Source organism: Salminus brasiliensis, chromosome 3, assembly GCF_030463535.1.
Source record: "Salminus brasiliensis chromosome 3, fSalBra1.hap2, whole genome shotgun sequence".
In the NCBI taxonomy this organism is placed as follows: domain Eukaryota; kingdom Metazoa; phylum Chordata; class Actinopteri; order Characiformes; family Bryconidae; genus Salminus; species Salminus brasiliensis.
The window spans coordinates 13,460,084-13,481,453 of record NC_132880.1 but is presented as its reverse complement, the minus strand read 5'-3'; the positions used below and the strand labels follow the sequence as shown (position 1 = coordinate 13,481,453).

General features: G+C 38.7%; 4 non-coding genes across 4 annotated transcripts; all 4 read left to right on the top strand.

Moving 5' to 3' along the window:
- Positions 1-1,402: 1,402 nt before the first annotated feature.
- Positions 1,403-1,474, top strand: trnac-gca (transfer RNA cysteine (anticodon GCA)). Its single transcript has one exon. It is a non-coding gene; the product is annotated as a tRNA-Cys (tRNA).
- Positions 1,475-16,384: 14,910 nt separating this feature from the next.
- trnac-gca (transfer RNA cysteine (anticodon GCA)) lies at positions 16,385-16,456 on the top strand. Its single transcript has one exon. It is a non-coding gene; the product is annotated as a tRNA-Cys (tRNA).
- Positions 16,457-18,723: 2,267 nt separating this feature from the next.
- On the top strand, positions 18,724-18,795 carry trnac-gca (transfer RNA cysteine (anticodon GCA)). Its single transcript has one exon. It is a non-coding gene; the product is annotated as a tRNA-Cys (tRNA).
- Positions 18,796-21,069: 2,274 nt separating this feature from the next.
- trnac-gca (transfer RNA cysteine (anticodon GCA)) lies at positions 21,070-21,141 on the top strand. The gene has a single exon. It is a non-coding gene; the product is annotated as a tRNA-Cys (tRNA).
- The last annotated feature ends 229 nt before the right edge of the window (positions 21,142-21,370 follow it).

Sequence of the window (21,370 nt, the reverse complement as noted above, 5' to 3'; positions counted from 1 at the left end):
GGTAGAGCATTTGACAGCAGATCAAGAGGTCCCCAGTTCAAATCTGGGTGCCCCCTGTGGGGTATAAAAATGGATACTTTTGCTTTCAGATTGGAAGAGACATTACATTTTTTAAGTCAAATGCATGACACATATTGTTATCAAGTTTGAAACTTTGAAATTTGAACAGCCAATGGCAAACTTTCAAGTCAAATACACCAAGCATGTTGTTGTGTGGGTGGCAGGTTTCTTTAATTTGCTGGGGTGGTAAAGCTGAGTGGTAGAGCATTTTACTGCTAAAGAAAAAGTCTCCCTTTCAATTATGTGTGTTCCCTGAGAAATATATATATTGATAGTTTTGATACTTTCAGAATTGAATTCACCATCACAAATTGTAAAGCCAACTAGATGTTTCCGAGTGTTGTTCGGGTTACCTGCAAAGCTGTGCAACTGTGGGGGTCTAGCTCAGTGGTAGAGCATTTGACTGCAGATCAAGAGGTCCCCAGTTCAAATCTGGGTGCCCCCTGTGGGGTATAACAATGGATACTTTTGCTTTCAGATTGGAAGAGACATTACAATTTTTTAAGTCAAATGCATGACACATATTGTTGTCTGAGCTTTCTGACATTTTTTACAGACTGGTTGGAACAGCTCAGTGATAGAGTCTTTATCTGCAGATCAAGAGGTCCCCAGTTCAAATCTGGGTGCCCCCTGTAGGTTATAAAAATGTATTATTTTGGCGTTCAGATTGGAAGAGACATTAAAATTTTTTAAGTCAAATGCATGACACATATTGTTGTCTGAGCTTTCTGACATTTTTTTATAGGCTGGTTGGAACAGCTCAATGATAGAGTCTTTATCTGCAGATCAAGAGGTCCCCAGTTCAAATCTGGGTGCCCCTTGAACAAAACATTTAAGGCCAGGTTTAAGAGTTTCAGATTTCTACACAATGTCATAAAATCTCAAGGCAAGTACATGAGGCCTACATATTTTGTTGAGGTGTGTGGTCAGTCTGCCTCTTTTTACTGTTATAGAGGTTTAACTCACTGATGAATTGCCCAGTGAAATACATATTTAAAGTAAGGTTTGAACTTTCCAATCAACTACATGAAGCTTAAGGCCAATGAAGGCCAAGTTTGAAACTTTGAAGTTTGAACAGCCAATGGCAAACTTTCAAGTCAAATACACCAAGCATGTTGTTGTGTGGGTGGCAGGTTTCTTTAATTTGCTGGGGTGGTAAAGCTGAGTGGTAGAGCATTTTACTGCTAAAGAAAAAGTCTTCCTTTCAATTATGTGTGTTCCCTGAGAAATATATATATTGATAGTTTTGATACTTTCAGAATTGAATTCACCATCACAAATTGTAAAGCCAACTAGATGTTTCCGAGTGTTGTTTGGGTTTCCTGCAAAGCTGTGCAACCTCGGAGGTATAGCTCAGTGGTAGAGCATTTGACTGCAGATCAAGAGGTCCCCAGTTCAAATCTGGGTGCCCCCTGTTGGGTATAAAAATGGATACTTTTGCTTTCAGATTGGAAGAGACATTACAATTTTTTAAGTCAAATGCATGACACATATTGTTGTCTGAGCTTTCTGCCAATTTTTACAGACTGGTTGGAACAGCTCAGTGATAGAGTCTTTATCTGCAGATCAAGAGGTCCCCAATTCAAATGTGAGTTCCCACTGAACAAAACATTTAAGGCCAGGTTTAAGAGTTTCAGATTTCTACACAATGTCATAAAATCTCAAGGCAAGTACATGAAGCCTACATATTTTGTTGAGGTGTGTGGTCAGTCTGCCTCTTTTTACGGTTATAGAGGTTTAACTCACTGATGAATTGCCCAGTGAAATACATATTTAAAGTAAGGTTTGAACTTTCCAATCAACTACATGAAGCTTAAGGCCAATGAAGGCCAAGTTTGAAACTTTGAAATTTGAACAGCCAATGGCAAACTTTCAAGACAAATACACCAAGCATGTTGTTGTGTGGGTGGCAGGTTTCTTTAATTTGCTGGGGTGGTAAAGCTGAGTGGTAGAGCATTTTACTGCTAAAGAAAAAGTCTCCCTTTCAATTATGTGTGTTCCCTGAGAAATATATGTATTGATAGTTTTGATACTTTCAGAATTGAATTCACCATCACAAATTGTAAAGCCAACTAGATGTTTCCGAGTGTTGTTTGGGTTTCCTGCAAAGCTGTGCAACTGTGGGGGTATAGCTCAGTGGTAGAGAATTTGACTGCAGATCAAGAGGTCCCCAGTTCAAATCTGGGTGCCCCCTGTGGGGTATAAAAATGGATACTTTTGCTTTCAGATTGGAAGAGACATTACAATTTTTTAAGTCAAATGCATGAAACATATTGTTGTCTGAGCTTTCTGCCAATTTTTACAGACTGGTTGGAACAGCTCAGTGATAGAGTCTTTATCTGCAGATCAAGAGGTCCCCAATTCAAATGTGAGTTCCCCCTGAACAAAACATTTAAGGCCAGGTTTAAGAGTTTCAGATTTCTACACAATGTCATAAAATCTCAAGGCAAGTACATGAAGCCTACATATTTTGTTGAGGTGTGTGGTCAGTCTGCCTCTTTTTACTGTTATAGAGGTTTAACTCACTGATGAATTGCCCAGTGAAATACATATTTAAAGTAAGGTTTGAACTTTCCAATCAACTACATGAAGCTTAAGGCCAATGAAGGCCAAGTTTGAAACTTTGAAATTTGAACAGCCAATGGCAAACTTTCAAGTCAAATACACCAAGCATGTTGTTGTGTGGGTGGCAGGTTTCTTTAATTTGCTGGGGTGGTAAAGCTGAGTGGTAGAGCATTTTACTGCTAAAGAAAAAGTCTCCCTTTCAATTATGTGTGTTCCCTGAGAAATATATATATTGATAGTTTTGATACTTTCAGAATTGAATTCACCATCACAAATTGTAAAGCCAACTAGATGTTTCCGAGTGTTGTTTGGGTTTCCTGCAAAGCTGTGCAATTGTGGGGGTATAGCTCAGTGGTAGAGAATTTGACTGCAGATCAAGAGGTCCCCAGTTCAAATCTGGGTGCCCCCTGTGGGGTATAAAAATGGATACTTTTGCTTTCAGATTGGATGAGACATTACAATTTTTTAAGTCAAATGCATGACACATATTGTTGTCTGAGCTTTCTGACATTTTTTACAGGCTGGTTGGAACAGCTCAGTGATAAAGTCTTTATCTGCAGATCAAGAGGTCCCCAATTCAAATGTGAGTTCCCCCTGAACAAAACATTTAAGGCCAGGTTTAAGAGTTTTAGATTTCTACACAATGTCATAAAATCTCAAGGCAAGTACATGAAGCCTACATATTTTGTTGAGGTGTTTGGTCAGTCTGCCTCTTTTTACTGTTATAGAGGTTTAACTCACTGATGAATTGCCCAGTGAAATACATATTTAAAGTAAGGTTTGAACTTTCCAATCAACTACATGAAGCTTAAGGCCAATGAAGGCCAAGTTTGAAACTTTGAAATTTGAACAGCCAATGGCAAACTTTCAAGTCAAATACACCAAGCATGTTGTTGTGTGGGTGGCAGGTTTCTTTAATTTGCTGGGGTGGTAAAGCTGAGTGGTAGAGCATTTTACTGCTAAAGAAAAAGTCTCCCTTTCAATTATGTGTGTTCCCTGAGAAATATATATATTGATAGTTTTGATACTTTCAGAATTGAATTCACCATCACAAATTGTAAAGCCAACTAGATGTTTCCGAGTGTTGTATGGGTTTCCTGCAAAGCTGTGCAACTGTGGTGGTATAGCTCAGTGGTAGAGCATTTGACTGCAGATCAAGAGGTCCCCAGTTTAAATCTGGGTGCCCCTTGTGGGGTATAAAAATGGATACTTTTGCTTTCAGATTGAAAGAGACATTGCAATTTTTTAAGTCAAATGCGTGACACATATTGTTTTCTGAGCTTTCTGACATTTTTTACAGGCTGGTTGGAACAGCTCAGTGATAAAGTCTTTATCTGCAGATCAAGAGGTCCCCAATTCAAATGTGAGTTCCCCCTGAACAAAACATTTAAGGCCAGGTTTAAGAGATTCAGATTTCTACACAATGTCATAAAATCTCAAGGCAAGTACATGAAGCCTACATATTTTGTTGAGGTGTGTGGTCAGTCTGCCTCTTTTTACTGTTATAGAGGTTTAACTCACTGATGAATTGCCCAGTGAAATACATATTTAAAGTAAGGTTTGAACTTTCCAATCAACTACATGAAGCTTAAGGCCAATGAAGGCCAAGTTTGAAACTTTGAAATTTGAACAGCCAATGGCAAAGTTTCAAGTCAAATACACCAAGCATGTTGTTGTGTGGGTGGCAGGTTTCTTTAATTTGCTGGGGTGATAAAGCTGAGTGGTAGAGCATTTTACTGCTAAAGAAAAAGTCTCCCTTTCAATTATGTGTGTTCCCTGAGAAATATATATATTGATAGTTTTGATACTTTCAGAATTGAATTCACCATCACAAATTGTAAAGCCAACTAGATGTTTCCGAGTGTTGTATGGGTTTCCTACAAAGCTGTGCAACTGTGGGGGTATAGCTCAGTGGTAGAGAATTTGACTGCAGATCAAGAGGTCCCCAGTTCAAATCTGGGTGCCTCCTGTGGGGTATAAAAATGGATACTTTTGCTTTCAGATTGGAAGAGACATTACAATTTTTTAAGTCAAATGCATGACACATATTGTTGTCTGAGCTTTCTGCCAATTTTTACAGACTGGTTGGAACAGCTCAGTGATAGAGTCTTTATCTGCAGATCAAGAGGTCCCCAATTCAAATGTGAGTTCCCCCTGAACAAAACATTTAAGGCCAGGTTTAAGAGTTTCAGATTTCTACACAATGTCATAAAATCTCAAGGCAAGTACATGAAGCCTACATATTTTGTTGAGGTGTGTGGTCAGTCTGCCTCTTTTTACTGTTATAGAGGTTTAACTCACTGATGAATTGCCCAGTGAAATACATATTTAAAGTAAGGTTTGAACTTTCCAATCAACTACATGAAGCTTAAGGCCAATGAAGGCCAAGTTTGAAACTTTGAAATTTGAACAGACAATGGCAAACTTTCAAGTCAAATACACCAAGCATGTTGTTGTGTGGGTGGCAGGTTTCTTTAATTTGCTGGGGTGGTAAAGCTGAGTGGTAGAGCATTTTACTGCTAAAGAAAAAGTCTCCCTTTCAATTATGTGTGTTCCCTGAGAAATATATGTATTGATAGTTTTGATACTTTCAGAATTGAATTCACCATCACAAATTGTAAAGCCAACTAGATGTTTCCGAGTGTTGTTTGGGTTTCCTGCAAAGCTGTGCAACTGTGGGGGTATAGCTCATAGGTAGAGAATTTGACTGCAGATCAAGAGGTCCCCAGTTCAAATCTGGGTGCCCCCTGTGGGGTATAAAAATGGATACTTTTGCTTTCAGATTGGAAGAGACATTACAATTTTTTAAGTCAAATGCATGAAACATATTGTTGTCTGAGCTTTCTGCCAATTTTTACAGACTGGTTGGAACAGCTCAGTGATAGAGTCTTTATCTGCAGATCAAGAGGTCCCCAATTCAAATGTGAGTTCCCCCTGAACAAAACATTTAAGGCCAGGTTTAAGAGTTTCAGATTTCTACACAATGTCATAAAATCTCAAGGCAAGTACATGAAGCCTACATATTTTGTTGAGGTGTGTGGTCAGTCTGCCTCTTTTTACTGTTATAGAGGTTTAACTCACTGATGAATTGCCCAGTGAAATACATATTTAAAGTAAGGTTTGAACTTTCCAATCAACTACATGAAGCTTAAGGCCAATGAAGGCCAAGTTTGAAACTTTGAAATTTGAACAGCCAATGGCAAACTTTCAAGTCAAATACACCAAGCATGTTGTTGTGTGGGTGGCAGGTTTCTTTAATTTGCTGGGGTGGTAAAGCTGAGTGGTAGAGCATTTTACTGCTAAAGAAAAAGTCTCCCTTTCAATTATGTGTGTTCCCTGAGAAATATATATATTGATAGTTTTGATACTTTCAGAATTGAATTCACCATCACAAATTGTAAAGCCAACTAGATGTTTCCGAGTGTTGTATGGGTTTCCTGCAAAGCTGTGCAACTGTGGGGGTATAGCTCAGTGGTAGAGCATTTGACTGCAGATCAAGAGGTCCCCAGTTTAAATCTGGGTGCCCCTTGTGGGGTATAAAAATGGATACTTTTGCTCTCAGATTGGAAGAGACATTACAATATTTTTAAGTCAAATGCATGACACATATTGTTGTCTGAGCTTTCTGACATTTTTTACAGGCTGGTTGGAACAGCTCAGTGATAAAGTCTTTATCTGCAGATCAAGAGGTCCCCAATTCAAATGTGAGTTCCCCCTGAACAAAACATTTAAGGCCAGGTTTAAGAGTTTCAGATTTCTACACAATGTCATAAAATCTCAAGGCAAGTACATGAAGCCTACATATTTTGTTGAGGTGTGTGGTCAGTCTGCCTCTTTTTACTGTTATAGAGGTTTAACTCACTGATGAATTGCCCAGTGAAATACATATTTAAAGTAAGGTTTGAACTTTCCAATCAACTACATGAAGCTTAAGGCCAATGAAGGCCAAGTTTGAAACTTTGAAATTTGAACAGCCAATGGCAAACTTTCAAGTCAAATACACCAAGCATGTTGTTGTGTGGGTGGCAGGTTTCTTTAATTTGCTGGGGTGGTAAAGCTGAGTGGTAGAGCATTTTACTGCTAAAGAAAAAGTCTCCCTTTCAATTATGTGTGTTCCCTGAGAAATATATATATTGATAGTTTTGATACTTTCAGAATTGAATTCACCATCACAAATTGTAAAGCCAACTAGATGTTTCCGAGTGTTGTATGGGTTTCCTGCAAAGCTGTGCAACTGTGGTGGTATAGCTCAGTGGTAGAGCATTTGACTGCAGATCAAGAGGTCCCCAGTTTAAATCTGGGTGCCCCTTGTGGGGTATAAAAATGGATACTTTTGCTTTCAGATTGAAAGAGACATTGCAATTTTTTAAGTCAAATGCATGACACATATTGTTTTCTGAGCTTTCTGACATTTTTTACAGGCTGGTTGGAACAGCTCAGTGATAAAGTCTTTATCTGCAGATCAAGAGGTCCCCAATTCAAATGTGAGTTCCCCCTGAACAAAACATTTAAGGCCAGGTTTAAGAGATTCAGATTTCTACACAATGTCATAAAATCTCAAGGCAAGTACATGAAGCCTACATATTTTGTTGAGGTGTGTGGTCAGTCTGCCTCTTTTTACTGTTATAGAGGTTTAACTCACTGATGAATTGCCCAGTGAAATACATATTTAAAGTAAGGTTTGAACTTTCCAATCAACTACATGAAGCTTAAGGCCAATGAAGGCCAAGTTTGAAACTTTGAAATTTGAACAGCCAATGGCAAAGTTTCAAGTCAAATACACCAAGCATGTTGTTGTGTGGGTGGCAGGTTTCTTTAATTTGCTGGGGTGATAAAGCTGAGTGGTAGAGCATTTTACTGCTAAAGAAAAAGTCTCCCTTTCAATTATGTGTGTTCCCTGAGAAATATATATATTGATAGTTTTGATACTTTCAGAATTGAATTCACCATCACAAATTGTAAAGCCAACTAGATGTTTCCGAGTGTTGTATGGGTTTCCTACAAAGCTGTGCAACTGTGGGGGTATAGCTCAGTGGTAGAGAATTTGACTGCAGATCAAGAGGTCCCCAGTTCAAATCTGGGTGCCCCCTGTGGGGTATAAAAATGGATACTTTTGCTTTCAGATTGGAAGAGACATTACAATTTTTTAAGTCAAATGCATGACACATATTGTTGTCTGAGCTTTCTGCCAATTTTTACAGACTGGTTGGAACAGCTCAGTGATAGAGTCTTTATCTGCAGATCAAGAGGTCCCCAATTCAAATGTGAGTTCCCCCTGAACAAAACATTTAAGGCCAGGTTTAAGAGTTTCAGATTTCTACACAATGTCATAAAATCTCAAGGCAAGTACATGAAGCCTACATATTTTGTTGAGGTGTGTGGTCAGTCTGCCTCTTTTTACTGTTATAGAGGTTTAACTCACTGATGAATTGCCCAGTGAAATACATATTTAAAGTAAGGTTTGAACTTTCCAATCAACTACATGAAGCTTAAGGCCAATGAAGGCCAAGTTTGAAACTTTGAAATTTGAACAGCCAATGGCAAACTTTCAAGTCAAATACACCAAGCATGTTGTTGTGTGGGTGGCAGGTTTCTTTAATTTGCTGGGGTGGTAAAGCTGAGTGGTAGAGCATTTTACTGCTAAAGAAAAAGTCTCCCTTTCAATTATGTGTGTTCCCTGAGAAATATATATATTGATAGTTTTGATACTTTCAGAATTGAATTCACCATCACAAATTGTAAAGCCAACTAGATGTTTCCGAGTGTTGTATGGGTTTCCTGCAAAGCTGTGCAACTGTGGGGGTATAGCTCAGTGGTAGAGCATTTGACTGCAGATCAAGAGGTCCCCAGTTTAAATCTGGGTGCCCCTTGTGGGGTATAAAAATGGATACTTTTGCTCTCAGATTGGAAGAGACATTACAATTTTTTAAGTCAAATGCATGACACATATTGTTGTCTGAGCTTTCTGACATTTTTTACAGGCTGGTTGGAACAGCTCAGTGATAAAGTCTTTATCTGCAGATCAAGAGGTCCCCAATTCAAATGTGAGTTCCCCCTGAACAAAACATTTAAGGCCAGGTTTAAGAGTTTCAGATTTCTACACAATGTCATAAAATCTCAAGGCAAGTACATGAAGCCTACATATTTTGTTGAGGTGTGTGGTCAGTCTGCCTCTTTTTACTGTTATAGAGGTTTAACTCACTGATGAATTGCCCAGTGAAATACATATTTAAAGTAAGGTTTGAACTTTCCAATCAACTACATGAAGCTTAAGGCCAATGAAGGCCAAGTTTGAAACTTTGAAATTTGAACAGCCAATGGCAAACTTTCAAGTCAAATACACCAAGCATGTTGTTGTGTGGGTGGCAGGTTTCTTTAATTTGCTGGGGTGGTAAAGCTGAGTGGTAGAGCATTTTACTGCTAAAGAAAAAGTCTCCCTTTCAATTATGTGTGTTCCCTGAGAAATATATATATTGATAGTTTTGATACTTTCAGAATTGAATTCACCATCACAAATTGTAAAGCCAACTAGATGTTTCCGAGTGTTGTATGGGTTTCCTGCAAAGCTGTGCAACTGTGGGGGTATAGCTCAGTGGTAGAGCATTTGACTGCAGATCAAGAGGTCCCCAGTTTAAATCTGGGTGCCCCTTGTGGGGTATAAAAATGGATACTTTTGCTCTCAGATTGGAAGAGACATTACAATTTTTTAAGTCAAATGCATGACACATATTGTTGTCTGAGCTTTCTGACATTTTTTACAGGCTGGTTGGAACAGCTCAGTGATAAAGTCTTTATCTGCAGATCAAGAGGTCCCCAATTCAAATGTGAGTTCCCCCTGAACAAAACATTTAAGGCCAGGTTTAAGAGTTTCAGATTTCTACACAATGTCATAAAATCTCAAGGCAAGTACATGAAGCCTACATATTTTGTTGAGGTGTGTGGTCAGTCTGCCTCTTTTTACTGTTATAGAGGTTTAACTCACTGATGAATTGCCCAGTGAAATACATATTTAAAGTAAGGTTTGAACTTTCCAATCAACTACATGAAGCTTAAGGCCAATGAAGGCCAAGTTTGAAACTTTGAAATTTGAACAGCCAATGGCAAACTTTCAAGTCAAATACACCAAGCATGTTGTTGTGTGGGTGGCAGGTTTCTTTAATTTGCTGGGGTGGTAAAGCTGAGTGGTAGAGCATTTTACTGCTAAAGAAAAAGTCTCCCTTTCAATTATGTGTGTTCCCTGAGAAATATATATATTGATAGTTTTGATACTTTCAGAATTGAATTCACCATCACAAATTGTAAAGCCAACTAGATGTTTCCGAGTGTTGTTTGGGTTTCCTGCAAAGCTGTGCAACTGTGGGGGTATAGCTCAGTGGTAGAGAATTTGACTGCAGATCAAGAGGTCCCCAGTTCAAATCTGGGTGCTCCCTGTGGGGTATAAAAATGGATACTTTTGCTTTCAGATTGGATGAGACATTACAATTTTTTAAGTCAAATGCATGACACATATTGTTGTCTGAGCTTTCTGACATTTTTTACAGGCTGGTTGGAACAGCTCAGTGATAAAGTCTTTATCTGCAGATCAAGAGGTCCCCAATTCAAATGTGAGTTCCCCCTGAACAAAACATTTAAGGCCAGGTTTAAGAGTTTTAGATTTCTACACAATGTCATAAAATCTCAAGGCAAGTACATGAAGCCTACATATTTTGTTGAGGTGTGTGGTCAGTCTGCCTCTTTTTACTGTTATAGAGGTTTAACTCACTGATGAATTGCCCAGTGAAATACATATTTAAAGTAAGGTTTGAACTTTCCAATCAACTACATGAAGCTTAAGGCCAATGAAGGCCAAGTTTGAAACTTTGAAATTTGAACAGCCAATGGCAAACTTTCAAGTCAAATACACCAAGCATGTTGTTGTGTGGGTGGCAGGTTTCTTTAATTTGCTGGGGTGATAAAGCTGAGTGGTAGAGCATTTTACTGCTAAAGAAAAAGTCTCCCTTTCAATTATGTGTGTTCCCTGAGATATATATATATTGATAGTTTTGATACTTTCAGAATTGAATTCACCATCACAAATTGTAAAGCCAACTAGATGTTTCCGAGTGTTGTATGGGTTTCCTGCAAAGCTGTGCAACTGTGGGGGTATAGCTCAGTGGTAGAGAATTTGACTGCAGATCAAGAGGTCCCCAGTTCAAATCTGGGTGCCCCCTGTGGGGTATAAAAATGGATACTTTTGCTTTCAGATTGGAAGAGACATTACAATTTTTTAAGTCAAATGCATGACACATATTGTTGTCTGAGCTTTCTGACATTTTTTACAGGCTGGTTGGAACAGCTCAGTGATAAAGTCTTTATCTGCAGATCAAGAGGTCCCCAATTCAAATGTGAGTTCCCCCTGAACAAAACATTTAAGGCCAGGTTTAAGAGTTTCAGATTTCTACACAATGTCATAAAATCTCAAGGCAAGTACATGAAGCCTACATATTTTGTTGAGGTGTGTGGTCAGTCTGCCTCTTTTTACTGTTATAGAGGTTTAACTCACTGATGAATTGCCCAGTGAAATACATATTTAAAGTAAGGTTTGAACTTTCCAATCAACTACATGAAGCTTAAGGCCAATGAAGGCCAAGTTTGAAACTTTGAAATTTGAACAGCCAATGGCAAACTTTCAAGTCAAATACACCAAGCATGTTGTTGTGTGGGTGGCAGGTTTCTTTAATTTGCTGGGGTGGTAAAGCTGAGTGGTAGAGCATTTTACTGCTAAAGAAAAAGTCTCCCTTTCAATTATGTGTGTTCCCTGAGAAATGTATATATTGATAGTTTTGATACTTTCAGAATTGAAGTCACCTTCACAAATTGTAAAGCCAACTAGATGTTTCCGAGTGTTGTTTGGGTTTCCTGCAAAGCTGTGCAACTGTGGGGATATAGCTCAGTGGTAGAGCATTTGACTGCAGATCAAGAAGTCACCAGTTCAAATCTTGGCCCCCCCTGTGGGGTATGAAAATGGATACTTTCGCTTTCAGATTGGAAGAGACATTACAATTTTTTAAGTCAAATGCATGACACATATTGTTGTCTGAGCTTTCTGACATTTTTTACAGGCTGGTTGGAACAGCTCAGTGATAAAGTCTTTATCTGCAGATCAAGAGGTCCCCAATTCAAATGTGAGTTCCCCCTGAACAAAACATTTAAGGCCAGGTTTAAGAGTTTCAGATTTCTACACAATGTCATAAAATCTCAAGGCAAGTACATGAAGCCTACATATTTTGTTGAGGTGTGTGGTCAGTCTGCCTCTTTTTACTGTTATAGAGGTTTAACTCACTGATGAATTGCCCAGTGAAATACATATTTAAAGTAAGGTTTGAACTTTCCAATCAACTACATGAAGCTTAAGGCCAATGAAGGCCAAGTTTGAAACTTTGAAATTTGAACAGCCAATGGCAAACTTTCAAGTCAAATACAACAAGCATGTTGTTGTGTGGGTGGCAGGTTTCTTTAATTTGCTGGGGTGGTAAAGCTGAGTGGTAGAGCATTTTACTGCTAAAGAAAAAGTCTCCCTTTCAATTATGTGTGTTCCCTGAGAAATATATATATTGATAGTTTTGATACTTTCAGAATTGAATTCACCATCACAAATTGTAAAGCCAACTAGATGTTTCCGAGTGTTGTATGGGTTTCCTGCAAAGCTGTGCAACTGTGGGGGCATCGCTCTGTGGTAGAGAATTTGACTGCAGATCAAGAGGTCCCCAGTTCAAATCTGGGTGCACCATGTGGGGTATAAAAATGGATAGTTTTGCTTTCAGATTGGAAGAGACATTACACATTTTTAAGTCAACTTCATGACACATAATGTTGTCTGAGCTTTCTGACATTTTTTACAGACTGGTTGGAACAGCTCAGTGATAAAGTCTTTATCTGCAGATCAAGAGGTCCCCAGTTCAAATCTGGGTGCCCCCTGTGGGGTATAAAAATGTATTATTTTGGCTTTCAGATTGGAAGAGACAATAAAATTTTTTAAGTCAAATGCATGACACATATTGTCTGAGCTTTCTGACATTTTTTTACAGGCTGGTTGGAACAGCTCAGTGATAGAGTCTTTATCTGCAGATCAAGAGGTCCCCAGTTCAAATCTGGGTGCCCCCTGTGGGGTATAAAAATGGATACTTTTGCTTTCAGATTGGAAGAGACATTACAATTTTTTAAGTCAAATGCATGACACATATTGTTGTCTGAGCTTTCTGACATTTTTTACAGACTGGTTGAAACAGCTCAGTGATAGAGTCTTTATCTGCAGATCAAGAGGTCCCCAGTTCAAATCTGGGTGCCCCCTGTGGGGTATAAAAATGTATTATTTTGGCTTTCAGATTGGAAGAGACATTAAAATTTTTTAAGTCAAATGCATGACACATATTGTCTGAGCTTTCTGACATTTTTTTACAGGCTGGTTGGAACAGCTCAGTGATTAAGTCTTTATCTACAGATCAAGAGGTCCCCAGTTCAAATCTGGGTGCCCCCTGTGGGGTATAAAAATGGATACTTTTGCTTTCAGATTGGAAGAGACATTACAATTTTTTAAATCAAATGCATGACACATATTGTTGTCTGAGCTTTCTGACATTTTTTACAGGCTGGTTGGAACAGCTCAGTGATAAAGTCTTTATCTGCAGATCAAGAGGTCCCCAATTCAAATGTGAGTTCCCCCTGAACAAAACATTTAAGGCCAGGTTTAAGAGTTTCAGATTTCTACACAATGTCATAAAATCTCAAGGCAAGTACATGAAGCCTACATATTTTGTTGAGGTGTGTGGTCAGTCTGCCTCTTTTTACTGTTATAGAGGTTTAACTCACTGATGAATTGCCCAGTGAAATACATATTTAAAGTAAGGTTTGAACTTTCCAATCAACTACATGAAGCTTAAGGCCAATGAAGGCCAAGTTTGAAACTTTGAAATTTGAACAGCCAATGGCAAACTTTCAAGTCAAATACACCAAGCATGTTGTTGTGTGGGTGGCAGGTTTCTTTAATTTGCTGGGGTGGTAAAGCTGAGTGGTAGAGCATTTTACTGCTAAAGAAAAAGTCTCCCTTTCAATTATGTGTGTTCCCTGAGAAATGTATATATTCATAGTTTTGATACTTTCAGAATTGAAGTCACCTTCACAAATTGTAAAGCCAACTAGATGTTTCCGAGTGTTGTTTGGGTTTCCTGCAAAGCTGTGCAACTGTGGGGATATAGCTCAGTGGTAGAGCATTTGACTGCAGATCAAGAAGTCACCAGTTCAAATCTGGGCCCCCCCTGTGGGGTATGAAAATGGATACTTTTGCTTTCAGATTGGAAGAGACATTACAATTTTTTAATTCAAATGCATGACACATATTGTTGTCTGAGCTTTCTGACATTTTTTACAGGCTGGTTGGAACAGCTCAGTGATAGAGTCTTTATCTGCAGATCAAGAGGTCCCCAATTCAAATGTGAGTTCCCCCTGAACAAAACATTTAAGGCCAGGTTTAAGAGTTTCAGATTTCTACACAATGTCATAAAATCTCAAGGCAAGTACATGAAGCCTACATATTTTGTTGAGGTGTGTGGTCAGTCTGCCTCTTTTTACTGTTATAGAGGTTTAACTCACTGATGAATTGCCCAGTGAAATACATATTTAAAGTAAGGTTTGAACTTTCCAATCAACTACATGAAGCTTAAGGCCAATAAAGGCCAAGTTTGAAACTTTGAAATTTGAACAGCCAATGGCAAACTTTCAAGTCAAATACACCAAGCATGTTGTTGTGTGGGTGGCAGGTTTCTTTAATTTGCTGGGGTGGTAAAGCTGAGTGGTAGAGCATTTTACTGCTAAAGAAAAAGTCTCCCTTTCAATTATGTGTGTTCCCTGAGAAATATATATATTGATAGTTTTGATACTTTCAGAATTGAATTCACCATCACAAATTGTAAAGCCAACTAGATGTTTCCGAGTGTTGTTTGGGTTTCCTGCAAAGCTGTGCAACTGTGGGGGCGTCGCTCTGTGGTAGAGAATTTGACTGCAGATCAAGAGGTCCCCAGTTCAAATCTGGGTGCACCATGTGGGGTATAAAAATGGATAGTTTTGCTTTCAGATTGGAAGAGACATTACACATTTTTAAGTCAACTTCATGACACATAATGTTGTCTGAGCTTTCTGACATTTTTTACAGACTGGTTGGAACAGCTCAGTGATAAAGTCTTTATCTGCAGATCAAGAGGTCCCCAGTTCAAATCTGGGTGCCCCCTGTGGGGTATAAAAATGGATACTTTTGCTTTCAGATTGGAAGAGACATTACAATTTTTTAAGTCAAATGCATGACACATATTGTTGTCTGAGCTTTCTGACATTTTTTACGGACTGGTTGGAACAGCTCAGTGATAGAGTCTTTATCTGCAGATCAAGAGGTCCCCAATTCAAATGTGAGTTCCCCCTGAACAAAACATTTAAGGCCAGGTTTAAGAGTTTCAGATTTCTACACAATGTCATAAAATCTCAAGGCAAGTACATGAAGCCTACATATTTTGTTGAGGTGTGTGGTCAGTCTGCCTCTTTTTACTGTTATAGAGGTTTAACTCACTGATGAATTGCCCAGTGAAATACATATTTAAAGTAAGGTTTGAACTTTCCAATCAACTACATGAAGCTTAAGGCCAATGAAGGCCAAGTTTGAAACTTTGAAATTTGAACAGACAATGGCAAACTTTCAAGTCAAAAACACCAAGCATGTTGTTGTCTGGGTGGCAGGTTTCTTTAATTTGCTGGGGTGGTAAAGCTGAGTGGTAGAGCGTTTTACTGCTGAACAAAGAGTCTCCCTTTCAAATATGGGTGTTCCCTGAGAAATATATATATATATATTGATAGTTTTGGTACTTTCAGAATTGAAGTCACCATCACAAATTGTAAAGCCAACTAGATGTTTCTGAGTGTTGTCTGGGTTTCCTGCAAAGCTGCGCAACTGTGGGGGTATAGCTCAGTGGTAGAGTATTTGACTGCAGATCAAGAGGTCCCCAGTTTAAATCTGGGTGCCCCCTGTGGGGTATAAAAATGGATAGTTTTGCTTTCAGATTGGAAGAGACAATACAAATTTTTAAGTGAAATGCATGACACATATTGTTCTTTGAGCTTTCTTCCATTTTTTACAGGCTGGTTGGAACAGCTCAGTGATAGAGTCTTTATCTGCAGATCAAGAGGTCCCCAATTCAAATGTGAGTTCCCCCTGAACAAAACATTTAAGGCCAGGTTTAAGAGTTTCAGATTTCTACACAATGTCATAAAATCTCAAGGCAAGTACATGAAGCCTACATATTTTGTTGAGGTGTGTGGTCAGTCTGCCACTTTTTACTGTTATAGAGGTTTAACTCACTGATGAATTGCCCAGTGAATTACATATTTAAAGTAAGGTTTGAACTTTCCAATCAACTACATGAAGCTTAAGGCCAATGAAGGCCAAATTTGAAACTTTGAAATTTGAACAGACAATGGCAAACTTTCAAGTCAAAAACACCAAGCATGTTGTTGTCTGGGTGGCAGGTTTCTTTAATTTGCTGGGGTGGTAAAGCTGAGTGGTAGAGCGTTTTACTGCTGAACAAAGAGTCTCCCTTTCAAATATGGGTGTTCCCTGAGAAATATATATATATTGATAGTTTTGATACTTTCAGAATTGAAGTCACCATCACAAATTGTAAAGCCAACTAGATGTTTCCGAGTGTTGTCTGGGTTTCCTGCAAACCTGTGCAACTGTGGGGGTATAGCTCAGTGGTAGAGCATTTGACTGCAGATCAAGAGGTCCCCAGTTCAAATCTGGGTGCCCCCTGTGGGGTTTAAAAATGGATACTTTTGCTTTCAGATTGGAAGAGACATTACAATTTTTTAAGTCAAATGCATGACACATATTGTTGTCTGAGCTTTCTTCCATTTTTTACAGGCTGGTTGGAACAGCTCAGTGATAGAGTCTTTATCTGCAGATCAAGAGGTCCCCAATTCAAATGTGAGTTCCCCCTGAACAAAACATTTAAGGCCAGGTTTAAGAGTTTCAGATTTCTACACAATGTCATAAAATCTCACGGCAAGTACATGAAGCCTACATATTTTGTTGAGGTGTGTGGTCAGTCTGCCTCTTTTTTCTGTTATAGAGGTTTAACTCACTGATGAATTGCCCAGTGAAATACATATTTAAAGTAAGGATTGAACTTTCCAATCAACTACATCAAGCTTAAGGCCAATGAAGGCCAAGTTTGAAACTTTGAAATTTGAACAGACAATGGCAAACTTTCAAGTCAAATACACCAAGCATGTTGTTGTGTGGGTGGCAGGTTTCTTTAATTTGCTGGGGTGGTAAAGCTGAGTGGTAGAGCATTTTACTGCTGAAGAAAGAGTCTCCCTTTCAATTATGTGTGTTCCCTGAGAAATATATATATTGATAGTTTTGATACTTTCAGAATTGAAGTCACCATCACAAATTGTAAAGCCAACTAGATGTTTCCGAGTGTTGTATGGGTTTCCTGCAAAGCTGTGCAACTGTGGGGGTATAGCTCAGTGGTAAAGCATTTGACTGCAGATCAAGAGGTCCCCAGTTCAAATCTGGGAGACCTCTGTGGGGTATAAAAATGGGTACTTTTGCTTTCAGATTGGAAGAGACATTACAAATTTATAAGTGAAATGCATGACACATATTGTTGTCTGAGCTTTCTGACATTTTTTACGGACTGGTTGGAACAGCTCAGTGATAGAGTCTTTATCTGCAGATCAAGAGGTCCCCAATTCAAATGTGAGTTCCCCCTGAACAAAACATTTAAGGCCAGGTTTAAGAGTTTCAGATTTCTACACAATGTCATAAAATCTCAAGGCAAGTACATGAAGCCTACATATTTTGTTGAGGTGTGTGGTCAGTCTGCCTCTTTTTACTGTTATAGAGGTTTAACTCACTGATGAATTGCCCAGTGAAATACATATTTAAAGTAAGGTTTGAACTTTCCAATCAACTACATGAAGCTTAAGGCCAATGAAGGCCAAGTTTGAAACTTTGAAATTTGAACAGCCAATGGCAAACTTTCAAGTCAAATACACCAAGCATGTTGTTGTGTGGGTGGCAGGTTTCTTTAATTTGCTGGGGTGGTAAAGCTGAGTGGTAGAGCATTTTACTGCTAAAGAAAAAGTCTCCCTTTCAATTATGTGTGATCCCTGAGAAATATATATATTGATAGTTTTGATACTTTCAGAATTGAATTCACCATCACAAATTGTAAAGCCAACTAGATGTTTCCGAGTGTTGCTTGGGTTTCCTGCAAAGCTGTGCAACTGTGGGGGTATAGCTCAGTGGTAGGGCATTTGACTGCAGTTCAAGAGGTCCCCAGTTCAAATGTGGGTGCCCCCTGTGGGGTATAAAAAAGGATACTTTTGCTTTCAGATTGGAAGAGACATTACAATTTTTTAAGTCAAATGCATGACACATATTGTTGTCTGAGCTTTCTGACATTTTTTCAGGCTGGTTTGAACAACTCAGTGATAAAGTCTTTATCTGCAGATCAAGAGGTCCCCAATTCAAATGTGAGTTCCCCCTGAACAAAACATTTAAGGCCAGGTTTAAGAGTTTCAGATTTCTACACAATGTCATAAAATCTCAAGGCAAGTACATGAAGCCTACATATTTTGTTGAGGTGTGTGGTCAGTCTGCCTCTTTTTACTGTTATAGAGGTTTAACTCACTGATGAATTGCCCAGTGAAATACATATTTAAAGTAAGGTTTGAACTTTCCAATCAACTACATGAAGCTTAAGGCCAATGAAGGCCAAGTTTGAAACTTTGAAATTTGAACAGCCAATGGCAAACTTTCAAGTCAAATACACCAAGCATGTTGTTGTGTGGGTGGCAGGTTTCTTTAATTTGCTGGGGTGGTAAAGCTGAGTGGTAGAGCATTTTACTGCTAAAGAAAAAATCTCCCTTTCAATTATGTGTGTTCCCTGAGAAATATATATATTGATAGTTTTGATACTTTCAGAATTGAATTCACCATCACAAATTTTAAAGCCAACTAGATGTTTCCGAGTGTTGTTTGGGTTTCCTGCAAAGCTGTGCAACTGTGGGGGTATAGCTCAGTGGTAGAGCATTTGACTGCAGCTCAAGAGGTCCCCAGTTCAAATCTGGGTGTCCCCTGTGGGGTATAAAAATGGATACTTTTGCTTTCAGATTGGAAGAGACATTACAATTGTTTAAGTCAAATGCATTACACATATTGTTGTATGAGCTTTCTGACATTTTTTACAGGCTGGTTGGAACAGCTCAGTGATAAAGTCTTTATCTGCAGATCAAGAGGTCCCCAATTCAAATGTGAGTTCCCCCTGAACAAAACATTTAAGGCCAGGTTTAAGAGTTTCAGATTTCTACACAATGTCATAAAATCTCAAGGCAAGTACATGAAGCCTACATATTTTGTTAAGGTGTGTGGTCAGTCTGCCTCTTTTTACTGTTATAGAGGTTTAACTCACTGATGAATTGCCCAGTGAAATACATATTTAAAGTAAGGTTTGAACTTTCCAATCAACTACATGAAGCTTAAGGCCAATGAAGGCCAAGTTTGAAACTTTGAAATTTGAACAGCCAATGGCAAACTTTCAAGTCAAATACACCAAGCATGTTGTTGTCTGGGTGGCAGGTTTCTTTAATTTGCTGGGGTGGTAAAGCTGAGTGGTAGAGCATTTTACTGCTGAACAAAGAGTCTCCCTTTCAAATATGTGTGTTCCCTGAGAAATATATATATATATTGATAGTTTTGATACTTTCAGAATTGAAGTCACCATCACAAATTGTAATGCCAACTAGATGTTTCTGAGTGTTGTCTGGGTTTTCTGCAAAGCTATGCAACTGTGGGGGTATAGCTCAGTGGTAGAGTGTTTGACTGCAGATCAAGAGGTCCCCAGTTCAAATCTGGGTGCCCACTGTGGGGTATAAAAATGGATACTTTTGCTTTCAGATTGGAAGAGACATTACAATTTTTTAAGTCAAATGCATGACACATATTGTTGTCTGAGCTTTCTTCCATTTTTTTACAGGCTGGTTGGAAGAGCTCAGTGATAGAGTCTTTATCTGCAGATCAAGAGGTCCCCAATACAAATGTGAGTTCCCCCTGAACAAAACATTTAAGGCCAGGTTTAAGAGTTTCAGATTTCTACACAATGTCATAAAATCTCAAGGCAAGTACATGAAGCCTACATATTTTGTTGAGGTGTGTGGTCAGTCTGCCTCTTTTTACTGTTATAGAGGTTTAACTCACCGATGAATTGCCCAGTGAAATACATATTTAAAGTAAGGTTTGAACTTTCCAATCAACTACATGAAGCCTAAGGCCAATGAAGGCCAAGTTTGAAACTTTGAAATTTGAACAGACAATGGCAAACTTTCAAGTCAAATACACCAAGCATATAGTTTGGGTGGCAGGTTTCTTTAATTTGCTGGGGTGGTAAAGCTGAATAGTAGAGCATTTTACTGCTGAAGAAAGAGTCTCCCTTTCAATTATGTGTGTTCCCTGAGAAATATATATATATTGATAGTTTTGATACTTTCAGAATTGAAGTCACCATCACAAATTGTAAAGCCAACTAGATGGTTCCGAGTGTTGTCTGGGTTTCCTGCTATTCTGTGTAACTGTTGGGGTTTAGCTCAGTGGTAGAGCATTTGACTGCAGATCAAGAGGTCCCCAGTTCAAATCTGGGTGCTCCCTGTGGGGTATAAAAATGGATAGTTTTGCTTTCAGATTGGAAGAGACATTACACATTTTTAAGTCAACTGCATGACACATAATGTTGTCTGAGCTTTCTGACATTTTTTACGGACTGGTTGGAACAGCTCAGTGATAGAGTCTTTATCTGCAGATCAAGAGGTCCCCAATTCAAATGTGAGTTCCCCCTGAACAAAACATTTAAGGCCAGGTTTAAGAGTTTCAGATTTCTACACAATGTCATAAAATCTCAAGGCAAGTACATGAAGCCTACATATTTTGTTGGGGTGTGTGGTCAATCTGCCTCTTTTTACTGTTATAGAGGTTTAACTCACTGATGAATTGCCCAGTGAAATACATATTTAAAGTAAGGTTTGAACTTTCCAATCAACTACATGAAGCTTAAGGCCAATGAAGGCCAAGTTTGAAACTTTGAAATTTGAACAGACAATGGCAAACTTTCAAGTCAAAAACACCAAGCATGTTGTTGTCTGGGTGGCAGGTTTCTTTAATTTGCTGGGGTGGTAAAGCTGAGTGGTAGAGCGTTTTACTGCTGAACAAAGAGTCTCCCTTTCAAATATGGGTGTTCCCTGAGAAATATATATATATTGATAGTTTTGATACTTTCAGAATTGAAGTCACCATCACAAATTGTAAAGCCAACTAGATGTTTCCGAGTGTTGTCTGGGTTTCCTGCAAACCTGTGCAACTGTGGGGGTATAGCTCAGTGGTAGAGCATTTGACTGCAGATCAAGAGGTCCCCAGTTCAAATCTGGGTGCCCCCTGTGGGGTTTAAAAATGGATACTTTTGCTTTCAGATTGGAAGAGACATTACAATTTTTTAAGTCAAATGCATGACACATATTGTTGTCTGAGCTTTCTTCCATTTTTTACAGGCTGGTTGGAACAGCTCAGTGATAGAGTCTTTATCTGCAGATCAAGAGGTCCCCAATTCAAATGTGAGTTCCCCCTGAACAAAACATTTAAGGCCAGGTTTAAGAGTTTCAGATTTCT